The sequence below is a fragment of the Melospiza georgiana genome, chromosome 6 (assembly GCF_028018845.1).
Source record: "Melospiza georgiana isolate bMelGeo1 chromosome 6, bMelGeo1.pri, whole genome shotgun sequence".
Classification (NCBI taxonomy): Eukaryota; Metazoa; Chordata; class Aves; order Passeriformes; family Passerellidae; genus Melospiza; species Melospiza georgiana.
The window spans coordinates 2610548-2628950 of record NC_080435.1 but is presented as its reverse complement, the minus strand read 5'-3'; the positions used below and the strand labels follow the sequence as shown (position 1 = coordinate 2628950).

The window sequence follows — 18403 nt, the reverse complement described above, 5'->3', positions numbered from 1 at the left end:
ACCGTGCCTTGCTTTAAACGATCCGAAAATCCCCCCCGGATTCAGAGGAATAAATATGCATGGCTTGTAATTCTGTTGCAGCGCTCGCTCCCAGCTGATAGGTGACGTGGAGTTTGGAGGCTCGCAGATTGGCTTTTTGATTTGGCTTCTTGCTGCAGTTGTGCAAACCTCGCTGGCTCCCAGAAATCAGGCTCAGCGCTTTGCCGTGCACCGTAATGCTGGGAAACCTGCACCAAGCCCCGATGGTGTGAGCGCGGGAGCGGGGAAAACCCAGCAGATTCAGTGGCAATCTGGGGTACAATCCATTTTCTCTTTCCCCCTCCCATTCATCTCCGTCCTCCTCGCCCTCCTCCCTCTTCGCCAAATCTCCCTTCCCTCCCCAAACTCCACCGCACGGAGCTGAAGATCAAGGCTGGTGGATTTATCAACATTTTACCTCCACCCCCACCCCCTTTTCCAGATGCACCTCCCCGCTCTCCCTGACAGCTGCAAAAGGGAGCACAGGTTTTGTAGCGAGCGAGGCAACTTGGACTGACATGCAAAGGCGAACCCCCCCGTACCCGCACACACCGTCGGTGAATCACCGGGAGATGCGATGAGCTCCCTTTAGGAACCGGAAGGATTTGTGTTGGGGAGTCAGTGGAGCCCCCCCTCCCCATCCCCCAGCCCGACCCTCCAAAAAGAAGTCAGGAAAGCCGGCAGAAAGGGTAAGTAAGGGGGTGCCACCCCCGCTCCGCGGGAGACGCGGGGCCGGCGGGCAGGTGTCCTGCTGCCGCTCGGGGCTCCATGCCTTGCACGCGAATGGCCGTGAGCGGGGGGCGTTGAGGGGTGGGGGGACGAGAGCTCTTTGCAGGCTCATCTCCCGGGATAGCGGGGGCAATTAGCGTTGCCCAGGCGCTGGGAGCTCGCTTCATTCCCGCTATCTTCCCGGCGCCGTGGCGGCTCCGTGCCCGTTTGTGTGTGTGTGTGTGTGTGTGAGGGGGGTGCGTGTGTGTGCGCTGCGGAGGGAGGGAGGGCTTTGCCTTCGGCGCGGAGCGGGCGCTGCGGGGTGGATGCGCGCCGGGGAGGGGGCGCCGGGCCGGGCCGGGCCGGGCGCTGCGGGGCCGGGGCCTGGCGGAGCGGGCGGGCTCCGGCGGGGCGTGCGCGGCAGGAGCTGCCCGGTCCCGCGGCACCGCGCGCGGCCGCCCCGGGATCCCTCCCGCCGCCGGGCGGGGGTGCCCCGGTTCGGCGGCGCGGCGCGGCCCGCAGGGATGCCGGGGAGCCCGGGGGGGTGGTTCTGCCCGGGGCTGCCAGGCGGGGGAAGCGGCTCTCATGCAGTGCTATAAATTTCCTTTCCTATAATTCCCCCCCACCACTCCCCCCTTTTAAATTTCCTTTTTATTTTTAATTTATTTTTTCTTCCGCCGGGAGAGGCCGGGCCGGGCCATCCCCGGCCGTGGGGCGGGGGCGCCGGGGCCGCCGTCCTGGGCAGCTGTCGCGCTCCGTCCGCCGGGGCCGGCTTGTTTACCCCGGGTGTCAAATATAGCTGCTGCGCCAGGCGCTGCCCTAAATAGGGCACGGGCCGCCGGCAGGCCCGCAGCCCCCGTGGCAGGGGGACAGGAACTCTGCACACACACATGCACACGCATGAGAGCTGACCTAAATGTGGGCTGGTTTTACACTCTACCTGTCTCCCAGCCTTGCTTCAGAGCTTTATGTTTTTTTCACCTGTGTCTAAGTATTGATCATCCTGGGTGAGAGATGAAACCATTGCAGTTGGTTTTGGGGTTTTCTTAACTATTATTCTAAAGCGTGGCCATTCACAGGCATAGTCATTTCCCTCTCTGCCCCCTCCAATGGGGCTGTAGTTTAATGGTTGGGTTCCTGACTTTTTGGTGCTGTTCCTTGGCTTGTTCTGGGGATTTTACCCTAAAAATCTAGTTCAGATTTAGGGGGAAATGCTGGAGGGACAGTCAGAGTGAGAAGAGGTGCCTTACACACATCTCTCCCCCCTCTTCATGCTTATATGTATGTTCCTTTAATTTAACACATCTCTTTTTAAAGCAAAAGAGTGATTTTTTTGGAGCTGTTTTTTTTTTTTATTTTTTATTTTTTGGTTATGGAGATGAGAGGGTTGGAAGACTTAGGTAACAGTCAGTAGCACCTTTCCATTTTGGAGCACACATCTCATGGCCCCTGGGAGACTGACGGGAGGCCCAGGACAGCAGAGCTGGCTTTAGGGTACACAAGACACGGGGGGGACACAGAGGCCTTGAAGGTGCTCTGTAGGTTCGGTGCAGCCGGGAGAGGCATCGCACCCCTGCGGCACCAGCATTTCTAGGGAGTCCCTCATCCTGCTCCATCCACTGCTGTTGGAAGCTTTTGTTTACCCTGATCATGATTTAGCTGAGAAAGTCACATTTGGTGCTCATGTTTGTGCTTCTGTGTTCAACTGGAACGAGACTTGCTTCCTGAATGGAAGTAGTGATGTTGGAAAAGAGCGTGTCCAGCTGCTGCCGAGGGCTGGCTGGGGAGGAGTGGGAGCAGCCCAGGAGCCCTCAGTGCTGCCATGAGTGTGCAACATGAGGCGAATTGGCTACCCTGCGTTGTAAATAGAAGGATGTAGTATCAGCCAGCATGGGGAAGGAGACGACTGATGGGTATAGAGAGCCTTACACAAAAGGTGCAGTACAGCAGTCTGGTCTCTTTTCCTTAAAGCCAAATATTAGTGCTGCTCTAATAAGGAGGTAGTTTAAGCATTGCTCAAATGCCCAAGGTAGGACAGGCTGTAGTAATCCCACTGCTGAGGTCCTAAAGTGAGAGCAGAGGAAATGCAAGTAAGCTTTCTATGTTTTTTGCATGCCTCCAGTGTGCTGCTAGGTGCATCTCAGGTCCTGGGTTTCATTTGTATAATTAATGGTATTTTTGTTCCTGGGTGGGGATTTGGTTACAATAACTAGTGGGTGACAAGGTGTGAGAGGGAAGGCAGATATGTAGCCATCCTAACACCCCTCTGCGCCGCACTTGTTTTTGCAGAGATCCTGCTCTTTGCAAAGCTGCCGCCTGACAGCGTGGCACCTGGGATGGCAGATGCCATCATCAGGTGGGAATAGTCCTTTCTGTTGCCCTGGGCAGTGTGGGAAGCAGTCTTCAGCACCCAGAACAGGAGATCACATGTGGAGCAGTACCAAGCACAGCCTGGATCATGCGTCGTTCTGTGCTCCACAGGTTCTTGCTGGGCCAGTGTAGAGCAGGGGCTGCCCTGTCTGATCCGGTCAGACTGGAGCACTCTGTGTTGTTGGGAGTCATGGGCAATTGTTCTTCATGGCAATCCTAGGATGCTGAAGGCACTGCTCCTCAGCTTGGCTGGCTTGGAGGAAGGAAAGAGGTACCCACGGATGAATCCACCCTTCCTGCTTCCTCTGCTTTCCTCTGAAACTGATGGGTTTGAAGTCAGAGGAGGCTGGTCCAAGTTTGGCAGATGCTATGGTGTTGCAGGTTGGACAGGTGGAGAGATTGCGAAGGGCTTAGGCTGACCTGCTGCTGTGTTGTGGCAGATCCCTTATTTTTAAAGGGTCTTTCCTGTGGGAGGCTTCCTCTGTCCCCAAGGCAGGGCAAGGCCACAACAGCGTGTGTCAGCACTTTTATTAGAAACCAAGTGAAGATGTATTCCCTTCGCCAATATTTTCAAGTGAAGCACTATACAGATAAATGGTCTGTCTGTCAGGGTTTTGTTTGCTTGTTTTAAACAAACAGCATCAGTCTCCTCCCCTAAGCTTCCCCAATGGCCAAGTGGCGTTGACAAATAGTTCCTTGTTCTTTGTTGCTGTCATGTTTCAGATGCCTTTCATGTGCTTCACAGTTAAAAAGATAGCTTTGATTGCTGGCCAATTTTTTTTTATAAACCAGGCAGTAATTTCTAATTCTATATTTAAAAAAAAAAGTGAAGGAAATTAAATTACAATGACAAAAACATCTTCTTAATAGGGAAAAAAGTCTCTGAAGCCAGGAAATTGATAGTTGCGATGCTCCATCTACCATCACCCACTGTGTTGAGGTATTGTGGCATAGATTAATGCTATTGTTGATTTACTGTTTAGATAATGGTAACTCCTAAAGGCATTAGCCTGGTTGGGGGCCCATGTTTCCAAGCGCCATACAGATGTTTAGTAAATTACAGTCTTTGTCCTGAAGAGTTTCATATATTGAGAAATACATGAGATGATAAGCTGTTCTCAGGGAACCTTTAAAACCTGTATTGCTGAGCTTGTGGTCCTGAATCTGCTGATTTCAGTGATGTGGGGTTTGGGGCTGAAGAGGAGGCTCCTGGTCACGTCCCTGCTTGCCGGCAGGATGAGATCCAGGAACCACCTCAAGTCTCCTGCAGCTTCAGTGGGCTTCTGGGCTGCTTGAGGACTAACACAGTATACGGTGTAGCTGGCTTCTCTGCCTCTCCTCTGCCTTAATGCTTTAAGCTACAAGCTGTGGTTGAGGGCCATCATGGATGTGAGTGCATGAAGTTCACCATGATGGCCTCCCAACCTCCCCACGAGACCCTTCTGTCACAGGGCTTTGCGGGGATGTGTCATGCCATCCTGAAGGTAGCACCACCACCCCGTCTTGGTTGTGTCACAGTGAAACCCAGGTGCCATTGTTCCTGCAGTACAGCATCATAAAGTAATTAGCTTGCCCCATAAGACACTTTTATAAATAGGTGATTATCATGCCCCCATGCTCCTTCAACTCTCAATTTTCTGGTAATTCTGTCTTTAAATCTGCTTGCTGGAGCCTTTGATCACACAGCCGAGCTGTCATTGATGTCTCTGACAGTTGACATCATGGGAGAGAAGGGAGCTTAGGGCTCTTAACATTTCTTTTATGACAGCTTGTTTTCTAATGAAACACTCCAATGAGGATTTTCCATCATAATAAAACAGGGAGCTCTTCCAGAGCACTCAGATTTAGGGAGAAGCTTCTGTTTCTATTCACTAGCAGATTATTTCAAGGCTACAAAACTGAGCTTGCTCTAGTTGCTGCCTTCCTGTACTCTGCTGTCTTTTTACCTAAGCCTCCTAACTCAGGACAGCAGCAGAGACAGCCAGGTCAAGAGCAATCAGAAATACTAAATATCCTATGCTGCTGGGCATGTTTTGCAACCAGCGAGGTGCCAAAGAATTTTAGGAACTACAGACAGATGAGACTGCATTGCCATTGCTTTCATCTCCCCTCTCCTAGGCTGGTACTTGGAGGCTGTCTCAAAGCAAACAGCAGCATCGCAGAATAGAGTTTTAATCAAAAGAAGTGTAGTGATGCAGGGATGTACCTGTGAGAGGGCACTTAGATCTGACTGCTGAGGTTGTGTTGAAGGTGACATGTCCAGGAGTGAACGTGGGACTACAGTGCTGACAACAGAAGGTGCCCTGCCAGTGCATTCATATGCTGCATGCTGGTGAAGGCTGGTTTTCATCCCCAGAGTAGGGGCAGAAGCAGGGAGGGTTAGAGCATGTCTGCACCTCACTCTGGGTGTGTCCTAGCTCACCTCGATGGGAGTAGTGCTAGGAGAGAGTCTGTCAGAGTCCAGGCAGGCTGTGAAATCCACCACTGCCCCAGAGCCACAGCTCCCAGCACACAAATTAGCGAAGGCAGCACTGCCTCTGCCATGCACAGGTGAGGGTACTTGGAATACTGCTTCAGGTCTGAAGAACCTCTCCTTTTGCTCTCCATACTGTTTACTGTCAGGAAAATTTGTCTTGGGTGATTAAGTTGTGGATGTCTTGGTATACCAACTGAGGGAGGCCTTCATTGTTGGGGAGCAATATCTTGATGCGGAGCTTCAAGTTCAGCTTAATAAGCACCTTTATCCTCTTCTCTGGTTTTGGTTGGGATTAGGCAGTGACTTGAACACACATGTTGGTTGGGAAAAATGGAGACAGAGATATGTCTCTGCCCTTGCGTTCCAGGACAAGGCTGTTCAAAGGTCTGGGAGGTGTTACAGGATTCACTGCTGCAAGAGGCAAACCTGCCTCTGCCCATACAGCTGATGCACTTGCCATGCTTCTCATCTGGGCCTTGTTTTCTACAGCTTTCCCACCCTGGCTGCTTGCTTCTTCTCCTGTCCCACCCCTGCAGGATGCTGGCACAGTGGCACGTGTGCCCAGGTGATGGGTTCTGCTTGCTTTTCTGCCAGACAGATTCCTGGTCCTTATTCACGCCCTAGCCGTGCAAATAGTTATGCCAATATAAAGGGGAGAGCTACAGCAGAGTGGTAGCAAATGACCAGAGGTGGAACATGTTCAGGTTGGCTTAAGAATCCCTGCTTCCACCTGTGAAGCTTCTGCCTGAATTGCCTGCAGCAGTTAAGGCTTGGAGTTGGTTCAGCCTTGAAGTCTGTGCTTGATGAAACAGATAGTACTGAATGCAAATTAGTTGCAAAGAATCTAAGAGTGACGGGGTCTGCGAAGCCCTTTTAAAGGTATTAAGAGGCACAAAAAGCAGGAAAAAAAAACCAAAATAATTTTTAACATAAAATCATCCCAAGAACATGCACAGGGGTTAATCCTGATTAAAAAAAAATCAGAGTCTAGGCCAAGCTATTTCTCAGATGCAACATGCCAAATGGACTCAGGTTTTTCAAGAAGAGAATAAAACGGGAACTTCCCCTCTGCTCTCGATTCTTCCGAGTCCCTTGAAAGCTTCACACTAGCACTCAGCACTTCATCAACAGCCATCTCTCCATGCTGAAGCCTCCAGACTGCAATCCCTGGCAGTGCAAGTGGGAGCAGTGCCAACTGTTTTATTAGGTTTGCACCCACGAAACCCACTAGCAAGGGAGGACCTGACTCTTTGTCCTCACGGGACCGCGGCGGGTTCAGTTTGTGCTGCTGCTGTGCACACACCAGGGGTGCTGAGTGTGGACTCTCTTGGCCAGTGGGAGAGTCCTGGGGAGGCTGCTGGCCTCGGTGCCAACAGGGCCCCGTGTGAGGTGGAGCTCTCAGTGTTGCTGTCCTCAAGGTGTGAGGGAAGGTGGGTGTCTGTGTACTTCTCCTTTGTGAAGGATTCTGATGAGGGATAATGACTTATCATGCTTAATGCTGCTGCTTTTGCTCTGGCAGCTCCTAGACAAGAATGAGCCTTTCAAAGCTTGTGTCATAGGAGGCAAGCAGGGGGAATGCTGCTGGAGTTAGCCATGATTGGATGTTCTCCCATATGAGAATTTTGGAGATGGGTGGGCTAGACAATGGCCTCACACAAATTATCACCCACACTGACTTTTTAAGCCTCATTTTTTTCCTTTCATTTTAACCTTCCAGAGTAGTTTCAGGTTCACTTCTTCTAGTAAATGTTTCCTCTTCTCTTAAATAATCCATCTCCCCAAAGCTGACCTGACAGATGTTTCCCCCGCAGTGACCCTGCGCACACAGCACACTTCATGAAACCCTGGCTTCCATGGGGAAATGCAGCACCAGCAGTGACCCTGCTGGTGTCCCAGCTAAAAATAAAGCCTGTCCCTCCTGGCAGTGTTGGGGTTTGCTTTTAAGTAGGTAGGCAGTTTTACCCACTGGCTGCAGTGTGCTCTTGTGCCAGGCAGAAGGCACAGCTTAACCTTCAGAGCATGATGGAGCTGCCTTCCCTCTGGGGAATCACACCAGGAGACTGAAGGTGAGAAGATGCTGCACTTGGTGCACCTACGTCACTCCCAAAAATCTGCTGGCTTGCCTGCTGCCTGTCTAGATCCATCTCTTTGCTGTTTGTGCATCCTAGTGAGTCACAAACACCCCTCCTTCCCCCAGCTGTGGCCTTTTCCTGCCTCTGCTTTTCCTTCTTAAATATATAGATTTCTTCATGATTCTCAGTAACTGCCCCAACTCCTGACTTCCCTCAAAAACTCCATGCCTTGTAGCTTCCCAGCATCAAGCTTCTTTTGCCTTGGTTGACCACCTCTGTCCCTCGGACCAAAGTTAATTTCCCAGTGAAGGCTGAGGGAGGAAATGTGGGAACTATGTTGGGTTGTGCAGTATTCCAGAAACCTCATCTAATTACTGTTGAAAAGAGAATATGAAGAGGTGGTCTGGTCATAATTTGCAAGTATCTGTGTGGGAGCCAACAGCTACTAGGTATGGTGGGCTTGGTGCAGTCAACCCAGATGAAGGGTGGTCTTGGTAAGCGGGTTTGGGAAAGACCACAAGGGTGCTGTGGGAGGAGGGCTCAGGGGGAAGATCCAGAAATGTTTCTACGTCCATAGAGTGAAGATTTGTTTTGATACAGGCCTCAAGTTCATTGAGAACCTGTTCTATTCATTTGTCTGCTCACTGAATTCCCACTGCAAAATGGATTTGTTTCAAGGCTTTGTCTTGAAAAGTGACCATCATTTTGTCAAAGAGGTTTTGTACTTGTTCTTTTGCCTGTTCACGTCTCTGACCTGATTGCAACGCTAATGGTGGCTCTGCCTGGGATAACATTCTTCCTATCCATTGTTCCTCGCTTGCTGGTGTTGGAGGACTGTTGCTTCTGTTTTGGCAAAGCATTTGCCTGTGACTTGTGACAGATGACAGGAGTTGCTGTCATCAGCAACGTCAGGACGAGCTGGGTTCAGAGCACCACCACAGAAATATGGCTGGGCACGAGAGGCTTTCTGGGCTGAGGCAGGAGGGGTAGGGAGTGAGTCTTAGTGAGGGTGTGAAAACTGGCTGTTTATTCCTGCCTCAGCTGTTGCTCAAGTCAATCCTGCACTGAAACTTGCAGCAAGAGTGGGACCCTGCAGTCTTCTTGCTGTAGCAGGGTCTTAGGAGAGATTTGGACTTGAAAGCAAGTTAAATGCATCTCAGTTTGAATTTTCTCTTCGCAGAAAAGGATGAAAAAATAATTTTTGCTGTCCCTGAAGGGTACTCAAACTCCTGAGTAAAACTGATGGAGATATGGGACTACTAGGATCCATAATGGAAGCTGTGCCCCTCAGTGGCAGGATAGAAGCTGTCCTCTCTTTTTGCCCTGGTGGCTTTAATAGATTGTACAGTGAGTGCTGCATGGGATGAGTGTGTTATCCAAGCACATGCATTAAGCCAGTGACTCCTGTCATTTTACCTCCAGGATGAGGCACTTCACGTGCTGATCCAAGGTGACAGTGGGCACATGGTAGAGGGGAGAGATTCCAAGCCTTGTGTGCTGCAGTCTGGGATTGTGGGGAGAAGGAGAATATTCTCCTTCTCTTGTCTGGTTTCAGTGCATTTGGCTGAAGTGGTCATCTCCCATGACTCAGCTACTGCTCCTGTTGGCAGGACTAGTTGTGGCAGATTTGGGGCCAGCATGGAGTATTGGGAGGAAGGAGGAATCAGGGCAGGATTGGACGGGAATATAGTTGTACGGGGGAAGTAGGAAGATGCCCTCCAGCTGCTGTGTGTGATGTGGGTTGTGAAGAAGAAATATATTAAGTTTTCCTTTTCAAGGTTTTTGTTGTATAAAATGTTGCCAAAGTTCCTAAGGCATCTCTTTCATGGAGTAAGCTGGCTCTGCTGACTTGGGCTCACTGGACCTATGCTGATTTACGCCAGAGAAAATCTGGTCCTAAGTACTGTCTCTCTTCTCTCTTGCCAGCCCCCCTCTGATGGTATGCAGATTGACTAGGCTGGAAAGATAGTTCTGGTTTTTAAGATGACTGTGTACAAACAGGCTTTTAGAGGGGAGGGTCAAGGGGAGGAAGCTGGTGAAACTAAGTGCTCTGAATACCAGGAGAATGCTATTTCTTCACTTTGGAGATAAACAGTAGTATGATTATCATATATGTTTCTAGAAAGTTCTTCTGATACATGATATCCTGCATCCAGTTTTCAAATATTCTCCACTGGTATCTGAGATAGGACTTGCTGACTGCTGGGAATGGGAGAGTATCACTGCAGGCGTGTTGGAAACCACAGGGGAGAAGCCTCATCCTTTACAAACAAAGTGCTTTGTTGTATGCACTGCCCCCAAGCTGGCAATATAGGTAATCTTGATTTTTTTGAATCTTCTTAATGGATTGAGTCATGTATTTACCTGGCTTAGCCCTATGACATCTGGGTATGGAATCTGCCTGATGCTCTTGGTAGGAATCAAGAAATAACCTCATGTCTTTCTTTGGAGAAAACTGCAGTAGTCTCTCATAGTCATCTGTTTGATTTTCTGCAGGAATTCTAAATCGTGCCTAGGTGTCCAGTGGAAAATCTGTGATTTCAGTGGGTTCCAGGTATCCAAGTGGGTTAAAAGGAGCTGCTCTGTTAAGCTTCTAATCACCCTTTGAAATGTGGTCCTTTGCAACTCCTTTGGGGGAATACCTAAGGCACATTCAGACCATGGAGGAGGCAGAGGAGGAAGGTAGTGAGGCTGCAATAGTGAGAAAGAAGGATGTGGGTATTGAGGGTGTCTAGCTCCAGACAGTATTTCAGATTACCTGCCCTTGGCAGGACAGAGCGGGGCAGCCAGCCAGCGAGGGCAGACCTGCAGTTGGAACACAAGCTGAAAGGAAAAAGGTGAATCAACCTGTCTGGTAATTCTGTAGTGAAGAACAAATTTCTGCCTGTCTTTGCTGTAGAGATCAGAGTGGCATATGGCTTTATACAGCCCACAGGGAAAGCCATCAGAGGGTGGGGAGGGAAGAAATGGAGGTGGGGCAGCGGATAGCCTGGAGACTGCTGCCACTTACTGTAATTGCTGTAGCGGCTCAGCTTCCACTGTTTGTTGTCCATGTCATCTCTGCAATTACCATATGGTAAATATGACTTGAGTCTCTAGCAAATAACAGAGCTAGTATTAAAAGAGAATCTGTAAACAGCTAGTGCAGAAATGAACAAAGAGCAATAAACAGCCTGGACTTATGAAGAATGAATTAATCATCGTGGATGCGAGGGCTTATTTTTTTTAAAGCAGTTGCAGAATTAGCAGCTGAAAAAACACCAACGGATTAAGATATCTAAATTGTCAATAAGAGAGACGTGGGGATATATGGCAGTAAAGGGTGAAGGTGCTGCGTGGAATCTTATTTGATAACTGTATTCAGACTGGGTGAATTTACAGGTTTTGGCACCTCCCAAGTGAAGTGGGAGGTATTTTGAGGATAACCCATAGCTCAGTGCATTTTTCATGCCTCCTGCTGTGCTCAGATCTGCAGAAGCAGTGGGCGTGTTACAGTGTATTTCCCACATCTCAGCTGGAGACCTTGGCTTTCTGGTTGAAACTCTGGAAATCTCTGCTCTCATTCTGCACATGGCAGTCAGCGCTGGGCTCCTTGTGCCAGCCCCACCGTGCTGGGCGTGCACAGCTGACAGGTGGAGAGGTCTTGGAAAGTGAACAACACGGTGGCTCTCTGTCCATCGGTCTTGATTTAACCTTCCTAACAGTCCAGTGTCTTGTGAAAACCTGCTGTACAGCAGAGCTGAGAGGAAAGCGTTCACTGCCCAGGCGTGTCTTTCCTGCTCCAAAGAGGGCAGATCTGCTGTTGTTTTTGGTGGGAGCAGGCACTGAACTATGGCTCTCCCAGACACCCGTCTGCTTCTGACTGCCTCGAAGATGGAGAATCAGGAAGAGATGAAGATAAATGATTAAAGGGCAGCCTGGGCTAATTTATAAAGATTAAAATAAATTTGTGTGCTTTGGCTAAAGAAAAGCTGTGGAGGAGAAGAGCTATTTACAAGTATCTGAAGCATGTAAATCTCAGACAGGGAGGAGAATGGTTGAGAGTGCTCCAAGGACATGATAATGAGAACTAGCAGCATAAATTTTCTTAATTTCATCCTAAATATAAGGAAGACGGCTAAAGCCTCCAAGATAAATTACATCATGGCAGAGTCTCTATGGGAAGTTGTGGAGATACCATCACGTGGATTATTTAAAACTCAGCTGGACAAAGTACTAGGAGATAATGGTCACAAGGGGAGGAAGGCAGTGGAAGTCCCTGAGGCATGGACCAGGCAACTCTTGTGTCTCTGGTCTAGCTAACTCTGAAATAAATGAAATCTGTGCTAATTAGGCTGAGGGCTTTTCTAATATGACAACAACCACTTGTTTTTGCTGCAGTAGTAAAGATGCTTTCTGAAGTGTAACCTTCTTCTCCCCTCCTGGTTTTCTGCCTAGTTTCTCACTTCACCATTTGCTGCTTCTGTCTCCATTCACCTTTTTAATATTTTCTTTCTTGCTGAGCCAGGAACAGGCCCTTCTGAACAGACTTGTGGAGGGCTTATAATTTCTCTTCTGTGTGATGTGGCATTTTTGGCAAAAACTTTTTTTTTACTGCATATAGACCAAAAAAGTAATAAATTTTGTTTTTATTTTTCCTTTAATAAGTTAAGAAATAAACAGGCTCTTCCAGAGGATGGGAACAGTGAGTGCCCCAGTTCCTGGGATTAGCACTCAGCATGGCTTGCTGGTGGCTAAGGGCTCCCTACCTGCCTACTTGTTGCACCAAATCCAGCACATCATGTGGTTTTTGTTTGTCTCAAATAGGTTTTCTGTCAGAAAACTTGTGGTTTTTTTAATGAAGTCTGGATCTAAAGATGAGATGTGACTACAACACCTCTTCTCTCCTTATGTACCATTTAGCCTGCCTCTCTGTGCAAATAACTGTGGGCTTTGAGGCACAAGTGCACTGTTGACAACAAATCCTAGAGTCTTTAATTGTAACAGTTGCAGATCTGTCACCAGAATGCTAAAGAAATGTCAGAATTGCTGCTGTCATCTGTAGGATGCTGTGAGTCACTAGGTGATAAGTTGCACTCTGATGGTGGCACCTGAACCAGCAGTATAATATTTCTATGAAACAGGAGCAGTAAATAACACACCCTGTGTGCTGCCACGGGCAGTACATAAAATGTCTTTCACTGACAAGAAGTTTTCCTCACACTGCTGAAATGTTTTTCCCCTTCCCCTACTGCTCCCCAAATGGTCTTCACTACTCTTTATAAGCCAGCAAGACAGTGTGATGGAAACCAGTGCCTTGAAGGCTGCAGCAGAGGAACCAGTGCCTGGTGCAACCCCGTGTGTTGGCAGGTGCTCCATGTTTTGTCTCCTTAAGCTGCAGTCCATGGAAGAGGCAGGGGGACCACCAAGTGGGTGACCAAGTAACTCCACTTCTTTATTTCCCTCAGCCTCCCAAACCTAAAAGGGAAGATTTTCTGCATCTTCACTGGGCCTTTCACATCATGAGCATAAGAGTCTGGAGAATGTGGCTGAACCTTCCCTCTCATTTTGGGGCCATTCAGTCACTGGGAAGAACAGGGAGTTCACCTGTAAGGGGATACAAGCACCTAAAGACTTCAACTGCATTTAGAAATGTTGAAAAGACTGATCCTTGAGGGTCAGCCTCTAAATGTGCAATGGAGGCTTCCCAGTGACTTCTGAAGAGCCACAACACTGACTTTTTGCCAAATGCACATGTGGTTGTCACCAAGGCACTGCAGTGAGCTCCAGGTGCAGTTTGCTCTGGGTCCCTGTGCACTAACAGCAGGATTGGTGGTCACAAGCAGGCCTGGACCCCATAGCTGTGCTTCTTAGTCACCCACATAGTAAGAGACTGAGCATAGGCACAGGCTGACCAGAGAGGCTGTGTTTGAATATCCTCAAATGTATTTTTTAGTATGTTTTGAATGTATTCAAAAGCTAGCTGTATGTGGTCCTGGGCAATTGGTCTAGGTGGCCCTGTTTGAGCCAGGGAGTTGAAGTAGATGGTCTCCAGAGATCCCTGCCACCTCCTGTGTGAACTGCCTGCTTGAAAGTCCTGGAAAAACAACAGATTTGTGTAATGTTCATGAAAAGAAAAAGCCCTCATCTATATCTGAGCAGATAATACTGCCTTTTAAGCAGGAGCATGCCCACTACTAATCTGTATGTCAGCCTAAATACTAGGTTTTGGGGTTTGAATGTAAAAGAGGCTATGGTTCTGGGGGAAAAAAGAGCAACTCTTGCTGTTTCCCAGGCTGAGGAATCTCAGACGTGGATGTGGACGGGGAGCAGAAGAGCGAACCCACCGCGGCCTCAAAGGAGGCTGCAGTACCACACACCATCAATAAGGATGGCTTTTAAAGTGTGGCTGTGGCTGCCCACTGGAGGCTTTCTGCAGTGTCTGCCACCTCCTGTGCATGTCTGTGTACAGAGCTGTGCTGCAGCTCCGCTACCCATTATCTGTCGGTCCTGTACAGATGTTCTTTAGGTCAGGTGTGAGCAAGGAAATAAAATGCCTGGCCAGTCAAGTGCAGTCAGTGGCGTATTGGAAAGGGACAATTAAGTACAGGCATCTTTATGGGTTAGCTGTTTATGCCCCTGCTTTTCCAGGAGCATCATGGATACTAAAATACAGAAAAAACAGTGTAGACTGGTTCCCCAGGGCAAGGTGAGTGTTTGGAGGTTGCTCCTAGCTGTACACAGACTTGTGCTCTGCTTGGACCAGCCCCTGGGATCACCAAATGAACTGGATCTCATCACTGCAGCATTTCTATAAGGAATTAGTAGACTTGAGTTGTTATGTCAATTAACACCCATTTACCATGCTAGAATGGTAGATATTGCTCAAATTAGTAGAGACGCCAGCTTGTAAATATTAAAGACTTGGTAAGAGAGCTGGTAGTTTGTTTTTTTTTATGGTAGCTTTTTTTTTGCACCATCTTGAGCAAAAAGAAAGGCTGCTTTTGACACATACCAAGGGGATTAATCCTTAGGCAGCTAATTCTGGGCTTTGGCATGTTTACTGTGAAGTGCAAAGTAACAAGCACCTACAGCTCTCTGCCATAACTTTTCGATGGAGCTGAACTGTGGGGATCTGTCATGGTCTAGACATGAGTTATTGTGCTGTTTCCCTCATAAAACCTAGCTGGTGCAGTAGTACAGAGGTAAACTACCTCTTTGCTGTATCATAATCTGTGTAAAGTCAGCTTGGGCTCCTTGGTTGTGCTCATTTCAGGTAGGCAGGCATGTGCCATTAGTCTGACAGTTTAAGGCCTGGTCTGTGCTGGAAATTTGTACTTGTCAGGCAAAATGAATCTGATTACACTGCTGTGGCCTTTGGCTTGCAGGTAAATCTTAACTTGCATTCTGGATACTATTCTTGTAGTGATGAGCAAGGGGCTCAATAGCATTTCAATGGAGAAAATTGAAAAATAGGCTTTGTTTCGTATTAAATATTTTGCCATGCTTTTATGCTGGGGGAGGGAGGACTGTGCAGGAGGTATAATACCTCCTCTGCAAAAAGTCAGTCATTTGTGTTCTTTCGCAAAAAGGCTATAATTTCAATTTTAGTTCATGGTTGTGAAAACCCCTGTGTGTTCAATCAAAAAGCTTTTATGTGCTTTGGAACTGAGGAATGTGAAGTCATGTTATTAAGCTGAGCCTTATTTCTGTCTCGCTCAGCTTTGGAGCGGGGCTGTGAGATGATGCTGATAGCAGTGCTGTATCTGCTAAGTGCACCTTGAGCCATCTCTGCCTGGCTCCAGTGCAGCACCCACGCCTGAGTGGGGCTCACCCCGTGCTGAGATCTAATCAGCTGCCTTTCCTGGCTGGTCACAGATGTACTCCCATGTCTCATTTATCTGGGAGGTGGGAGGAAGAGGGGAAGGAGAGGGAGGTGCCAGAAGACTTAATCTTATTTCCAGGTCAAATCCAAAGGCTTTTTTGATGGTTTAAGGGCCATTTTGCCTAAATAAGAAATTAATAGGGACTTAGGGGGTTGCCTTTGGTTTTGTATTTAATGAGCAGTGATATAGGAACTTGGTATGTAGAGGTTACGTATCAGCCATCACTGTGTTACGTTGCCTCTTGATTTTATTTCTTGTAAATGCTTCCTTTTGAAAATATCCTTACCTTTAGATTAATGAAAGAAGTTGTACACAAAAAGCTAAATTATAAGGTATCAGTATAGCCTTGCCAGCATTATGCCAAATACAAATCCACAGGAGACAAACCATTAGTCTTCTGAAACTCAGCTATTATAAAATATCATAAAATTTATCTCATAGAATCATAAAGTGGTTTGGGTTGGAAGAGACCTTAATTGTGCAAGCGTGGTCCATACTACCCTCTAGACTGTCTTCAGAAGGCTTTCAAGACTCATCTTTTTACTTAGGGGTTCTGTTTATGCATTTATAGACGATGTGGCCATTGTCAACCCTTGTAGAAGGAGTTCCTTCCACTAAAATAACTATTATGTGTCTTCCCAGAGCCTTCCTGTTGAACGCCTGCTCATCCTGGTGCAGTGATGCTCACAGCACTTTGTCTCTCTTTTGCATTGACTGATTGCTTTGAGCTTACCCTGCCATACAGGGGGCACTTTCTGGTCCCTTCACTGCCAGTGCCCTCATTTGCGTGTATTCAGTTTGGAAGCAGGAGCAGGGCAGAGACTTGTGGGAGAAAATTATGTCTGATGGCAAAGAGATGGTGGGAATTATGATCCTTGTGATCACCCAGTACCAACTAACTTTGTGCTGTTGCTGCAGCCTCCTGCTGTTCGCATCTTGTAGGGCCAGGGCAGTGACAGTGCTGGAGTGACGCCTCCCTGTGCCAGACGTGGATGTGTTTTGTTGCACTGCTGTCAGAGGGGTGACACCATGTCGCCTCCTGAGTGCCTAGGAGTGTCCCAGGATTGTGCTGCAAGGCCACCAGGAGGCCTGGTGCTCAGAGCAAGTCTCATGCTAGAGGTTGGCTCCTGTCGTAGTCAGCCCTGCTGAGATCAATGCCGCTGCTTAGAGGAGGAGTGGGGAGTGTCTGCTTTGCTCCAGGCAGGCCAGGAATTCCCTCCTCTGGTTTTTAGACTGAGTTTAGTAGCTATACATTAGGGAGAACTTGCACCTTGTGTAAGCAACCTTGTTGACCTGGAGCTAGAGAGTGAATTTTAACTTTTCTGTCCTCTGTCACCTGAATGTCAAAGCATTACCTCAATGTTTTCTTAAGACGAGTTTTAAAATTTAATGCTTTTATTCTGTTACAAAGCATTTTTGTAGCAGTTCTCAATAGAGGGATGACCATAAGAATGCTTCACTGTATTTTTCAGTTTGGTTAGGTTGCTGTTTTTCATGTTAATGAACATATATTAAGATCTTATTAGACAGCATGGCTGTAAGCAAAGTTCCTGTTGGTCCCACTGGGAAGTTTTATCTGTGGCAAAGAATTGCAGGATCAGGTCATTATCGTTTCATTTTAGAAAAATGAGCGTGACCTCTACTCGATGTCAAAGCAAATGAAAATCAGTGAAGAAAAATGTTCCCAATTTCTGAGATTTTAGTCTGCAACACATAGCCTGAGTTTGGAGATCCTAACACATAAACAGAGGCTACCATGGCAGAGATTGTTTTTGAGATAACATACTATTAGTTTGATAAATAATAGTAAAATTAGCCTCTGCTTAAAATCAAATTAAAAATTTAAGTGGAACTGGCAAGGTCCTGGAGTGTGTCGAGGAGTGCCAAGCAATAGAAACCATCATGGTATTACAGAAGGTAGACAGTGTTAATTACAGAAGTTGTTTGTCCCACAGAGAAGGAGGTTGGTGGTAGCAGTGATTTATTTCAGAGGGCATTTAGTCATTGCACTATTCCTAGACAAGGCTCTGAATTTAAGTGATGCTTAGACTCCTAAATAATGTTTGAAACCAAATTTAGGCGGTTGAGTCATGTATATGTTTTTGAAAGTACTCCTGTCTTTCTGTCAGCCATTTCTACATGGCTGATCTTGGAAGACACAGCACCTACTGGATGTGGTACAGTTAAATAGGAGCTGGGAGCTGAAAGTCTCAAGAGGTTGGTGGATACCTGCCAGCAGCTGCAGTATGGAAGAGGATGATCTGATGTGCCTGGGGTGTTTCTGGAGCTGCTGTGCTCGTGCAGCTGGTCTCTGTGTGCACCTTGCGTCAGAGGCACCTGGAACGCGTCATCTTTGCGGTTGTGTGCACACATCTTCCTGGCAGCCCAGAGATCTTGGGCTTGCTCACAGTCACTGGCCTGCACTGGCCCTTTCTCAGGAGTTTCCTAACACCCTGCACCCCGAAATCTAGGCAAATGCTGTGCAGAGAGCGAAGGCGGAGAAAATGGAGCATCAAACTGAATCTGAGTTGTATTTGCTGGGCAGTTCAGTCCTCGCTGTGACCCTGAGATATGCAGGCAGTGGGGTGTTTTAGTGAGATTTCAAGGCTGTCTAGCAGTCCTCACTGGGACTGAGGTCCCTCGCATGCCTGGGAGCTCAATCAGGCACCAGGGCTGTGGGATACAGGGGGATAGGTAAGCAGGCATTGGAGTGGGAAGGTATGTAGGCGAACATGGGAGAATTTCACTCATTTGAATTAGTCGGCACAGCATGAAGAACTGTATTGTTTTTTAATATCAAGGGTGTCAGATATGGATTTGTGATCCTGATACTGCATAATCAATTCTCTTCCCTCTGCTGTGCTTTGTCAGGAACAGTTTTGTTCATTTGCAGT

The 18403-nt window shown here is 47.8% G+C and overlaps 1 protein-coding gene across 5 annotated transcripts in view; it reads left to right on the top strand.

Moving 5' to 3' along the window:
• The first annotated feature begins 196 nt into the window (after positions 1–196).
• The window catches only part of SLC8A3 (solute carrier family 8 member A3), a 112476-nt gene continuing 94269 nt past the window's right edge, over positions 197–18403 (top strand). For all 5 annotated transcript variants that reach the window (XM_058025868.1, XM_058025867.1, XM_058025865.1 and 2 more), the window contains exon 1: positions 197–707. The gene's annotated coding sequence lies outside the window, so the exon portion shown is untranslated. The remainder of the gene's footprint in view (positions 708–18403) is intronic.